This window comes from Cebus imitator, unplaced genomic scaffold (genome assembly GCF_001604975.1).
Source record: "Cebus imitator isolate Cc_AM_T3 unplaced genomic scaffold, Cebus_imitator-1.0 Scaffold10, whole genome shotgun sequence".
Classification (NCBI taxonomy): domain Eukaryota; kingdom Metazoa; phylum Chordata; class Mammalia; order Primates; family Cebidae; genus Cebus; species Cebus imitator.
Window position 1 is genome coordinate 12,655,316 of NW_016107325.1, and position 13,350 is coordinate 12,668,665.

The 13,350-nt window shown below is 39.0% G+C and overlaps 1 protein-coding gene across 1 annotated transcript in view; it reads left to right on the forward strand.

Moving 5' to 3' along the window:
* The window catches only part of LOC108317842 (ceramide synthase 6), a 113,809-nt gene that overhangs the window by 1,587 nt on the left and 98,872 nt on the right, over nt 1–13,350 (forward strand). The window lies entirely within an intron of this gene.

Below are 13,350 nucleotides of genomic sequence, written 5' to 3' on the forward strand. Positions count from 1 at the left end.
CATAGAAACTTGTGTTATTCTCATGGAATCCGTTTTCGTCACGAAACTAGATTGTGCTTGCCATGTAGTCTCTGGGTGCTACTGAAAGAAAACCGGGATAGCAGCACAGTTTTTTGTTTTTGTTTTTTTTTCCGTAACAGAAAATATTGTCTTCCCTTATCTTGTACCCCCTCCCACCTTTCCTCTGCCCAATTCATCAGTAAAGGCTCTATTTCTTAGATCACCAAGTGGAGTTTAGATTCCATTTCTAACTTCCACTCCGCCTTTTTTCCCTGCCCCTTAACTCACCTTGGTTTTGTTTCTTAAGCTTTTGCTGGTACCTCATTTGCTGTTCCTCTTGGCCTGAAAACCACTATTGAGGATGGCAGAGCGTGTCTTTTGAGTCATTTGCTGCTGGAAGAAGCAACAAAGCTTCTTGGGAACAAAAAGTATCTTTTGTTTCAGGAAGGTGTATTTTTCACTGGACAACATTGTTGCTTGAAAATGAAGTCAGCTGTTGGCCTGCAGAAATTGACATGCACAAAGCAACAGACTTAAAGACATATATTAAAATTATTGGAATCTAATACAGATGTGTCATTGATCCCATGCAGTGCTATGGCTCACTGTGAAAAAGTGGGTGTGTTTGCAGGTGTAGAGTTACCTTTAGAGCAAATGTTTGGTTAAAGAAAATATGAACTTATTCTGTTTTGTATTCTTTCCAGAAACAAGCAGACTCAGGGATAGCAGGTTGCTCTATGTTGGCACATAGTAGGGGATCTACACACAATTGCTGAATTCCGATAAATTGTGTCTGATAAATTCTGGCTGGGCTCACTTTTATACAGCTAATGCATTTGAAAGAGATGTGCAGTCTTATGTGTTGGAGAACAAAAGCATGATCTGTGCACAAAAAGCTGAAATTTCCTGACATCCTCCTTCTCTATGCTGATTCCAGGCTGTTCACTGTGTTTTAAAAAAATTAATTTGTTAGAATGGAGATGGTTTTGTACTTAGATTGTCTCAGCCTTTAAAAAGATAAACATTAATATAGTTGAAAACTGGAAGTTCATTTTTCCTCTTCTAACATTTTTTCTTTTTAAAAATTTTTCCCCAGAATCCCATGACTTGACTAACAGTTTACACAAAGGGGTGAGCTGCTTTCAATTGTCAGTCACAGCAAATGTCTTCATATTGATATGTAGTGAGTTGGTCAGTTTCCTTCAGGCCATTGATCTAAGTAGAAGAGATTTAATGGCCTGTATGGAAAGTGAAAGTTTATGGTTAATGTTCAGAATAATAATCCAATATGGCACATAAGTCATAGAATGCTACTGACTTTTGGAATACTGTCTGCTTTGTTTCTTCCTGTGACAGCTCTGTCTTTAACCATTCAGACCTTCTCAATTCTCTGAAAATCTACAATTTAGTTGTATCTAGAGTTAGAAGTTCTGTAGGTTTCTCTTCTTCTCAAACCTAAATGACGTATCCTGGGATCCAACCTATGACCTTCATCTCAGTAGCATCCATCAAGGGCCTGAATCAATAAAACAGAACCATTTAATATTATCACTGCTACAACTCACTTTCAATCCCTTTCTAGCATATTATATATACGTCTTTTTCCTTTGCAGTATTCTATAATGTATAACATGATTTTAAAAGTCTGTTGTGAATCCCTTTGTAGAATGAAATGCTTTTGTAATAGGAATAATTCTCTTAAGATTCTTCCCCTCTTATGCTTTGTCATTTATTTCAAAGCTGAGAACATACCTAAGAAATACCTGATTATCCAACATCTTTATTTTACATTAAGTGAAGTCAGTAATGTCCTTGTTGAGGCTAAAACTGTGAATTTGAATGCCGCCTTCTCAGTCTTAGGTATTTGTCTCTAAAAAAAGAAAGATCAAAGAATTGGCTGAGTTGGGCTTTGTCCAGTTAAACAGCCCTGTCTTTTTGTTCATCCCCACTATTGGGGTGTTGACAGTGGAGGCATTGGTAGCCAGAACATGTCACTTTATGACAGCATATGGACAGCAATGTGGAAGCCCAGCATGGTTGGTAAAAAGTGGAGCAGCCTAAAGTCAATGACTTTTGGCTGAGTTTGAAGATCTCAAAGCTTGATGGTTTTTAGCATAGCCTTTATATCATACTTACCTCTGAGTAAGGACCAGAAGGACCACTGTAGTGGCTACTTGATTGACAGAGTAAGGTATCTGTTTTGTTGTTGTTTGTTTTGTTTTGTTTTTAAACCTAACTGGGCAGTTTCCCTTAGAATAAAAATTGTATACCATTATGTTATTAACTTGATCACAAAGAAAAAATGTTATTTATTAATAATAATATAGCATTGTCAGCTGTTTGATGAATTTTCTTGATTTAATGCTTCTTTAGATTCAGTAAGCCATTCTCAAGAACTTCTTCCTTCTTTCAAAAATGTGTTTTGCTGTGATATTTATAAATGTGGAAATTGTGCCGAATCTCTGTTTAGAAATAAAAATTCTTTGAGCTATTGTTACAAATGATAACTTTAATGCTGTGGATTTAGGAGAGATACAGAAAGTGTAGATCGGGAATCAAATTCTGGTCCAAACTTACACTGGGGCAGCCTCCTAATTTGTCTCTGTTTATTGTTTCATTTATGTGTTGAGGCAAACTGCCTTTGTAACTTAGGGTTGTTTTTAGCATCCCGATTCTTTAATTCTTGTGGATCTTCTGTGTTTGAAGATTACTAATTATTATCTGATGAAACTTTGAAGCAGGCCGAATGTCATTGTTTTTTGTTTTTTGTTTTTTTTTCCAGGCAGAAGTCCTCCTAGAATAAAGGTTTTTTTTGTTTTGTTTTTTGTTTTTTGTTTTTGAGACATAGTCTTTCTCCATCACCCAGGCTGGAGTGCAGTGGCATGATCATAGCTCGGTGCAACCTCCACTTCCTGGGCTCAAGCAATCCTCCCACCTCAGCCTACTATGTAGTTGGGACCACAGGTGCATGCCACCATGCCTAGCTAATTTTTTGTAATTTTTGTAGAGATGGGGTCTCCCTATGTTTCCCAGGCTTGTTTTGAACTTCTAGGCTCAAGTGAACCACCCACCTCAGCCTCCCAAAGTGCTGGTCTTACAGGGATAAGCCACTGCACCTGGCCAAGAGATTTTTTTTTCCCCACAGATATATTATAGTCAATAGTTTTGTTTCATGTATTTTTCAGTTGTGTTTTGAGTCAAAAGAATCATTTGGGCCCTTATCATTTATGCTCCAAAATGTTACAGTATTTCAGAATAACCAACAAAGATTCTACAGAGAAAGCAATTGCTACATTTCCTTAGACCTCCTTTAGGTAGAACCCAAAGTAGGCCTGGCATCTCTTGTGATGACTGGGTAAGATTGAGAAGCTCATTCCTGCCAGGTTGGCTCTCAAAATGCCAGGATGTGACGAGTGTCATCTTTCTGGAGGCTGACAGCAAAGTCTTGCTTCACACACTCAGTCCAAGAATGATCTGCTGTCCCAAACCTTCAGGAAACAACAGGGTCGCAATTGTGTCAGAGGGAATGTCTGGCTAGCAGGCTTTTTCTTATAGATTTATTGTCTAGCAGCCTTGGGTGATGCCCTCTAGGACAGTTGAGAGAGAGATACAGAGAATGTCTGAGAGTGTGTTCCTGGTTGCTGGTACTTACCGGGAAAGGAGGGTAGTGAGTGAATGACTGCCAGGAAAACGTGAGGTATCAGGTGAGGTTCATTACCGAAGGAATTTGTTCCTAAATGTTCCTCTTGTAATGAAGAGACTGATCTGATGTATTTTAAAAGAGTGTTTGAAAGCTTGCATACAACCATGGTTTTCTCATGCAATCAGTGCTGGATATTAAACTCTGTAAGTGTTCCTTATTTGGGTTGTTAAGTGATATGGCATGATTCACATTAAAACTATGGACACCTGCTTTGCCAGAGACTAGTGTGCGAGGCAAGGGTGGGCTTCAGGCCAGGTGTGGTGGCTTATGCAGGAAGATCACATGAGCCCACGATGGCCGAGGCTGCAGTGAGCTTGAGCTGTGATGGTGCTACTGCACTGTAGCCTGGGCAACAGAGTGAGACCCTGTCTCAAAAAAAAAAAAAAAAAAAAAAAAAGAGTGGGCTACAGACGTAAATAGCTTCCTGTAGTTTCTGAGTGGGATAGGAGGGTTGAATGGATGTTTTGTTGGAAAACAGTGGTTGTTTTGTTGGAAAACAACCTGAAATCAGAGGTTTGCCATTCTTTGCAGAATTTAGTACACTTTTCTCATCTCGTAAAATAAAAGGTTTGGATTTACACAGTGCAGTAGTTTGGCTGTTTGTAATAGGTTGTATTAGGTTAATTTGTGGGTAGAAGGCGTAACATTCCTCTTAAGGGGCAGTGCCTTAGAATGGTGGAGGAGGTAGGTGAGGTAACTTTAAATTATCACATGATTTAATGTAATCTAGGATTATGAAATAAATACGTGGAGTTCACTTATGAGTTCTCTGTTGAAAATACCTGAATTGTCTGTGGACAGGGCTAGATAGTTTTCCTTTAGATTCCTAGTTTGTAAGGTGTTTCAAAAGTGGTTGCCCTTCTGTGATGGGGAAGGATAGGTGGCAACAGAAGGAAAATGGGAATTTCTTCCATTGGCACACGGGTCCCATAGCTTTGTCAGACATCGCTGCACCATCCTCAGGCTGTCCTCTTGTATTTTACTAACCTGATTAAACCTTGTTGGTGAACACTAGAATCTAGGCCCATGTTGTATGGTAAAATTTCCAAATGTTATGCATACACTTACATGTCTTCCTCTATCACCAGGTGAAACCAGATTTTTAATTTGTTTCTTACATAGTCGGGACTCTCAAAATTTTATTTTTTTCCTCTCTTCTTTTGATGAGTTAATTCCTTAAATACTTTTGAGTCAGAATACTGGGGTTCCAGATTTTGTTTGATAGCAACTAGTTGTGTTGCTTAATGTTTCTTAGGAACCATTTTTCTTTTCTTTTTCTTTTTTTTTTTTTTTAAAGTAAATAGGATTGCCTGATATAGCACAGTGATCCTTTTATATTAGCAGTGCCCTGAGAATCTTTATTCCTAAGATTTTATTCTTTGGTTTCTTTCCCCTGGCCACTTTTAAAAAAGGATTTCATAAGATTTTGTTGTTGTTATTATTTGTTTGTTTCTCTTTCCTGACACCGTAATCTTTATTGACACCTATACTGTGGCATGACTGAACAAAAAAGGGTGATTTGTTTATTTATTTATTTAATTGTTTTTTGGGACAGGGCCTCACTCTATTGCCCAGGCTTGAAGCAGTGACGTAACTTTAGCTCACTACAGCCTTGAGGCTCAAACAATGCTCCTGCTTCATCCTCCCAGTAGCTAGGACTATACAGGTGGGTACCACCATTTAAAATTATTTTCTGGTAGGGATGGGGTCTTGCTTTGTTGTCCAGGCTGGTCTTGAACTCCTGGCCTCAAGTGATCTTCCCATTTTGACCTCCCAAAGCACTAGGATTGCAGGTGTGAGTCACTGTAGCCAGTCAGGGTGATTCTTGCAGTGTTTTTTGGGGGTGTCTTGTTAGTCATGCTGTGGACGATTGTTTGGTCTGAAGCTGTGACTTGGTGCTTACCATTTATTTTGTTTGATGTTGACTGACTGCCATTTTTAATGAACAGCTTTTAAAATTTTGAAAACAATAGTAGCAACTGCTATTTATTCTTTAATGAGTTTATGACTTTACATGGTTTACTTTATTTAATCCCCCACCAGGCCTTGTAAGGTGGAACTAATTTTTCCCCATTTTATGGATGAAATTTAGGATTGAGAATTTAGAAAATACACTTACCTCTTTATATAGCTTAAAATAGTGATGTAGGAATTTGGAACTAAGTTTCTTGATCTAATAATTTTGGTGATCTCCTAAAGTAAATATCATGAAATCCTATTGTATATATATGGTTTTATATTTAGCCTTTTGACATTTAATGGTATAACCTGGACACTTTTCATGTAATTGAACCTATTCAACAGTATTTTTAATGACTATATTCTATACTATGGTTATACCATAAGTTACTTAACCAGCGTTCATACTTTTGTTGGATATTTAGACCATTTCCAGTTTATTTACGTAAGTCTTTTAATTCTTTGATTTCCTAAGGAATGTTTCCTAGAGGTGGCATTTCTGAGCCCAGAAGGATAAATATTTTTGTGTTTTTGATAGATACGAGTTGTCAAATTGTTGTCCAGAAAGATTATACCCATTTTTACTTCCTTATCAGAGTATAGTTTATCATCATTGAAGAAAATCTAGAGGCGGAGCACAGTGGTTCATGCCTGTAATCTCAGCACTTTGGGAGGCTGAGGAGGATGGATCACTTGAGCCCAAGAGTTTGAGACCAGCTTGGGCAACATGGCAAAACCCTGTCTCTATTAAAATATATATATAAAAACTAGGTACGATGTTGAGCACCTGTAGTCCTAGCTCGGGAGGCTGAGGTTGGAGATCACTTGAGCTTGGGAAGTGGAGGTTGCAGTGAGTTGAGATCACACCACTGCACTCCAATCTGGGCACCAGAGCAAGACTCTGTCTCAAAACAAAAAAAATATTTTTTGCTTTGAATTGAAAAAAATGTTACTCTTATAATGTGTGTTCTTATATTACTTATGAACTGATTTCAAATTATTAATAATTGGTATTTCATATTCTGTGAATTCAGGTATATTTTCCTATGGGGATGAGGAGATGCAGTTTTTATCTTTTCTCTGAAAGAAATTGGTGGCCTTCAGGTTTTTAAATTTCTTTTTAATGCAGAGTGGTCTTGTCATGGTCTATGTTGTTGTTGTTGTTTTGAGACAAGGGTCTCTGTCCCTCAGGCTGGAGTGCAGTGGTGTGATCTCAGCTCACGGCAAACTCTGTCTCCCAGGTTCAAGTGATTCTCCTGCCTCAGGCATCCAAGTAGCTGGGATTACATATTTTTAATAGAGATGGGGTTTCACCATGTTGACCAGGCTGGTCTTGAACTCTTGATCTCAAGTGATCACTCGCCTTGGCCTCCCAAAGGGCTGGAATTACAGGCATAAGCCACCACACCTGGCCTTACCCTTTTTTAAGTTTATTTCTTCCTCCTGATTCTTCCCCACAAGCTAAGTAACCATCATCAGGAAGGAAGCTTCTCAGATTTTAAATAGTGGAAAAGATACACTCAAGAGGATGATGAAGTAACTGATGTTAATACTTTATTATGGAGAGTGAGGCAAAGAGAAAGGGCTGGGAGGAAGACTGAGGCATCAAGAATGAAAGGGTCTTTATCAGGGAAAACACAGGGATAGAGCCTAATTTAAAAAGAAATTACTCTGCCCCTGTAATAGATTATCTAAATTTTAAAATATTATCTTGCTGAACTTTTAAAAATGACTTACTGTGAGAGGCTGAGGTGGGAGGCTCACTTGAGCCTGGGAGGCTGAGATTGCAGTTAGCAAAGATTGCACCACGCCACTCCAGTCTAAGCGACAGAGTGAGTCCCCATGTCAAAAAACAAACTAAAAAAGGTTTACTATTATTAGACTAATCACTTGGGAACTACAAATCAAAACCACTATGAGATACCCATTAGGATGGCTGCTATCAAAATAAAACAAAACAAAAAAAAACCCAAGAGAATAACAAGTGTTGGCTAGGGTGAGGACAAATTGGATCTGTTGTGCACTGTTGGTGGGAATGTAAAATGGTGCAATTGCGATGGAAAACACTATAGAGATTCCTCAAAAAATTAAAAATAGAATTGCCGTATGACAAAGCAATTTTACCTCTAGGGATATACACCCAAAAGATTCGAAGTCAGGGTCTCAAAGATCTATTTGAACACCCATGTTCATCATTTACAATAGCCAAAAGGTGGTAGCAACCCAAGTGTCTATTGATGTATGAACAACTGGACAAAATGTGGCATATACATATGTTTCAATTTGTTTGGGCTGGTACAACAAAAAAACTGTAGACTGGATAATTCATAAGCAAAATAAATTTATTGCGCACAGTTTTGGAGGCTGGGGTGTCTGAGATCAAGGTGTGAGGAGATTTACTATCTGGTGAGGGTCCACTTTCTGGGTCACAGATGGCATCTTCTCACTGTATTATCCCATCACGGAAGGGGCAAGGTCACTCTGGGGCTGCTTCTTTATGGAACTAATCCCATTTATGAGGGCTCAGCCCCTGTGACCCAATCACCTCCCACAGGCCCCACCTCCTAACACCATCATACTTAGTTATTAGGTTTCAATGTGAATTTCAGGGGGATACAAACGTTCAGACCATAGCAACATACAGTAGAATATTATTCATCTTTTAAAAGGAAGGAAATTCTTCTACAGCATGAATAAGCCTTGAGGACATTATGCTTAGTGAAATAAGTCTCTTAAAAAAAATAAAAAAAAAAAAAAAAAAAAAATATGTAGGATCCTACTTATGTAAGGTACCTAGAGTAGTCAGATTCATAGACACAGGTAGTGGAGTGATGGTTGCCAGGTGGTGGAGAGCAATGCAGAGTTTCAGCTTTGCAAGATGCAAAGAGTTCTAGATGGTGGTCTTGGTTGCACAACAATGTGAATGTACTTAATGACATAGAGCTGTGCACTTATAAATGGGTAAGATGGGCTGGGCACAGTGGCTCACACCTGTAATCCCAGCACTTTGGGAGGCTGAGGTTGGTGGATACAAGGTCAGGAGATCCAGACCTTTCTGGCTAACACAGTGAAACCCTATCTCTACTAAAAATTAAAAAAAATTAGCTGGTTGTGGTGGCACATGCCTGTAGTCTCAGCTACTAGGGAGGCTGAAGCAGGAAAATCGCTTGAACCCAGGAGGTGGAGGTTGCAGTGAGCTGAGATGATACCGCTGTACGCCAGCCTGGGTGACAGAGCGAGGCTTTGTCTCAAAAAAAACAAAGATTAAGATGGTAAGTGTTGTGCTATGTGTATTTTACCACAATTTAAAAAAATAGATTTGCTGACTTTAAAAATCACTAGAAATAACTGCGTTCATTTTCTAGGCTTGCCGTTTTTCTAGTTAGGAACAAACATTCCAGCTCTGTTTATGTTAGTTTCATCAAGCACTGCTTTTGTTTGTTTGTTTGTTTTTTAACTGCATAATTCCCTTCAAATCTAGGAGGGCATCTCTTCTTTCCAGAATTATCTGGCATGGGTGGGTGGGAGGTGAGGAGTGATGGGAGGTTTTAAACCCAGAGAGCACTTAAGTATCCTGTTTTTTTAGAAGGCACTAGAACTGAACATATCAAGTCCTTTTGTTAATATGACAACTTAGTAAATTGGCTGCATGTGTAGAAGAGGAGAGCAGAGCGTCTTTAGAAAAGCACATTGCGTAGTTTTAGAGGAGCCGTAGGATTAAAGTAAAGGCATCCTGGTAAGTACTCAATCCATTTAAAGCGAACCAGTATAATGGGATAAGACTCTCCTTAGCAGCCTAGGCCACAGGTGTATCCTATGGAAGCTGTGGGTAAGTTAAGATCAGATTTCATCTTCCTCCCTAGCTTTCAGTTTAGTTTTCCATGCATTTTACAAATAAATAAACACTTGAATATTTAAAGATGATTTTTCTTAAATGCTGCATGTTATAAAAACAATCTGATTGAAAGCAGTCAGGTACATATTGTTGAACAGTAGTTTTTGAAGTTTATTCTAATGTTTGGTCATTGTACAAAATACTGCTTTCCGTAATTCATCTGTAAGAATCTTTTGGGCGGTGCTGTTTTTGTTTTTTCTTGTTTTAAAAGAGAACTTCTTTTTTTCTCTCTACTGGTCTTTAAAGGGGACTTCTCTTGGACCACTCCTGCCTTCTATTTCTGCTTTTGCTTTTATTATTATAACTTAGAATTTTATTGTGGGGCTTGCTTTTGACAAGAATGGGGTTAGAGAAACACAAATGGTTTTTAATTGCAGGATAAATGCATTCCTTTACTAGGTAACGTTTTTCACACAGTGACCTAAGAATAACATTTGTTTGTAACTTGCCGTTGTCTACATAAATGTCACATCTTATCGTTGAGGTTTTCAGGTTACAAAGCTACTGTTGCTCTGCTGAAGCTGTGATTAAGATTGTAAATCTCTTTCTTTTCCTCTCTTCCCCCCTCCCTTGTCCCCTGTCTGCTTCCTTCGTGTCTTCCTCCCTTCTTTCTTATTACTGATACAGACCCTTTATTAAAGACACAGGGAAGACTTTTGCAAGAAAAGGAGCAGCGTAGGGTGAAGAATGGGGGAGAGTATTAAGAAAACCATCTAAAGTCTTGTTCAGGGACATAGTTTGGCAAGTATCAGAGTAAAAGCTGCCAGCTAGTCTAAGTGGCTCTGTAGATCTTGTTTTAATAGCTCACCATTTCAAAGCAGAATAAAGTGACTTGGTAGTTTAAGCAGAGTGGCAGTTTTGGACACAATAGCTTGAATGAAGGAAAATTGAGAAAGGAGCAATCAGTCATTTGGGCATTGTGGAAAATGGGAGACTGAAAGGGCTTTGTATGTCAGTGGGTGTGTGTACATCTTTGAGTGCATGAATAGACTTGATAACAGTGCATTTACATTCTGTTGCTATTTTGTGTATCTATTGTAATTAACAGACTTGTATATTTATTTCTAGCTAGAATTGAAAGGAAAATGGGTGGGATATCAGAAAGATTATAGAATTTAAGTTTAAATTTAAACAGTGCCCTTTATCACCTGTGCAGTAGTGGACACTATATTCTCTCATTTGGTGTCCTCTCTTGTAAAATGGAGAATATGCCTACTTTGCAATATGGAGCACTCTCTGCAAAAATGTATATAAGGGGATTCAATGAAACCCTGTTCTTAAAAATACACATTGTGTAGAAAATAATTGATACCAGAGTACAGTATTTAGTATCTACTTTAGAAATGCTGCTCTATAATTTGATTTTCTAAAATAAATGGGTATATGTGTGGGGGCCTGGGGATATGAGGTCAGGGTATAGCTTGTGGAAGCAGTAGGGCCTGTTTACACATTTGATGCTGGAACTGGAGGATTTATTTGTTCTATTGAAGAGTAAATATTTAGAGTTTTAGACAGGCATCAAAACCCCAATCTTTTCAGCACTGTGCCTGTTTAGGGAGGAGAATGCATTTAAGCCTTTTCTTCTCAACAGATAATGATGTGGATTTTACACTGGGGACCTGTGGAAAACCATTTCTAGTGGTGTAGTGTTAAGCAAGTGGGGGGCTGCTGTGTGCCACCGAGAGTTTGGCCTCTGCTCTGGCTTCTGTGCCGTTGGAGAGGTACCTCCATTCCCAAAAATGTTCTCCCTCTGGGTGGAGTTTTCTCTGGATGCTACCTTTCAGTGATACGCAAGTATCCCCACCTGCTTACTGACCCTGGTCTAGCCCTGATGATAGATTGCACAAGTCTCTAGGGAAAATTGATTGCGTATTTGACCACTGGTAATGGCACACATCAAGTTTGGCGTTTATATTGGCTTAAGACCTGTGCTGTGTTTTGACTCTGCCACTTGGTAGCTACAGCTCTTAGGGGCAAATTACTTAACTTCTGCAAGCTCGGTTTTCATCTGAAACTCATAGGGTTGCTGCAAGGATTAAATGAGATAATACATGCAGTTTGTTTAGGGCAATGCCTTGCTCAATGAAGTAGTGATTACTTGTTCTTCCGGTTTATTCATACACATACACACTCACACACACACACTCTCTCTCTCTCTCCGTCCCCCCCCACACACACACACACACATACACACACTCTCAATTACTTTCTGAGTGTTTGTTGGAACTCTTATATCCAGAAGTAGGACTTCACTGGCCTTGCCTTTACGTTATAGACATTTACCATAGACCCCATTTCTGTATAGATCCCCTTTTCCCCCGTTAGGGCTGTCTGTGTACAGTTTTACTTTCCCTATTATCTTCCCCTTCTCTATCTTTTTACCTCTGAAGAAGATTTTGATTCTTCTTCTTGTAGTTGGCAGAAAACACCCCTAGCGGCTTAGTGAAGGATGGGGCTTTGTCCACTTCACACTCATGTAATCCACTTTGCTGAGGGTGTACATTAGTATTTAGGCAGCTCAGAAACATTTTTCCTAATAAGAGCCTCCCAGAAATAGGACAGCCTCAAGACAGACATTTATTGATTTATTTCAGAAATTTAAGCCTAGTAGATTATCTTAATTTGATCCTTAAGAGAAAAGAAATTCAATCTAGTGACACTGGAATCACATTTATGAAAATTGAAACATTCAAAATTAACTGAAAATAATATATGCTGTATATTTTTTTCTTTAAAAGAAATAAACCTGCACCCCCAAATTGGAACTTCCATTGGTGTGAATGTGGCAAACCTAGCCTGACTAAATTAGTTCAGAAGAAGTTTGCACCTGCTTTCAACTATCCACACTTCTCCAGCTCTGCATAGTTAAATATAATTTGCAAGTAGTTAGCTATGTAAATAATTTAGCAAACCTGCTCATTTCTTAGGGCCTTGTTAGAGACATCTTAGGGTGATGAAAGAGGACGTTTGGTGTGGGTTGTCTATTAAATGAGGAAGTAAGGCAAAGATGAAACTACAATGCTGTATAATGACAAATGACCAAAAATTGCCTCTGTTTTAATTCAGTCATCATTTAGGGTCATAGACTTTCTACTGAAAATGGAAATTGAAACTTACTCATTCAGAGATCTATAAGCTCGTTGTGGTGTCCTGAAGTGGGGAATGGTGGGAGTGGTCTGCTCTGGGTACATGCAGTAAGGTGGTATATTAGCTATAGAGAATTTTTAAAAAATTGGTTAAAAGTTAGTCTTTGTTGGCACCATGTGAAGCCAATTACAAACAAAGAATTGATAGAAGTGATAAAATACTCCTCCCCATTAGGGTACACTCTTCCTACCCATCTCCCACAGCTTGCAATACCACTGCCAGACACTGTTTTATGGCACAGATGACCTGAAGACCACACTTTGAGAAATACTGGCAGAGATAAAATACTACTCCACCTCCCACTTTGGATATGAAGATACGCAGCCTAAAAAGATGAGTGAACTAACTTGCTCTCTGCCACGCACTCAGGTCCTGGCAGAGCCTGGCTGATCTGGAACCCTGGCAGTGCCATTATAGAGTAACCATCTCATCCTGATTTATTTGAGACTCTCAGGAAATGCCAGTCCCGGGAAAATTGAAATAGCTGGTCACTCAACTTGACTGCTCAGCCTATTAAACCCATCCTGAGGTCAGGGTGGTGGCTCATGCCTGTAATCCCAGCACTTAGGGAGGTTATGGCAGGAGGATTGGTTGAGCCTGGGAGTTTGAGACAGCCTGAGCAACCTAGTGAGACCCTGCCAACTCT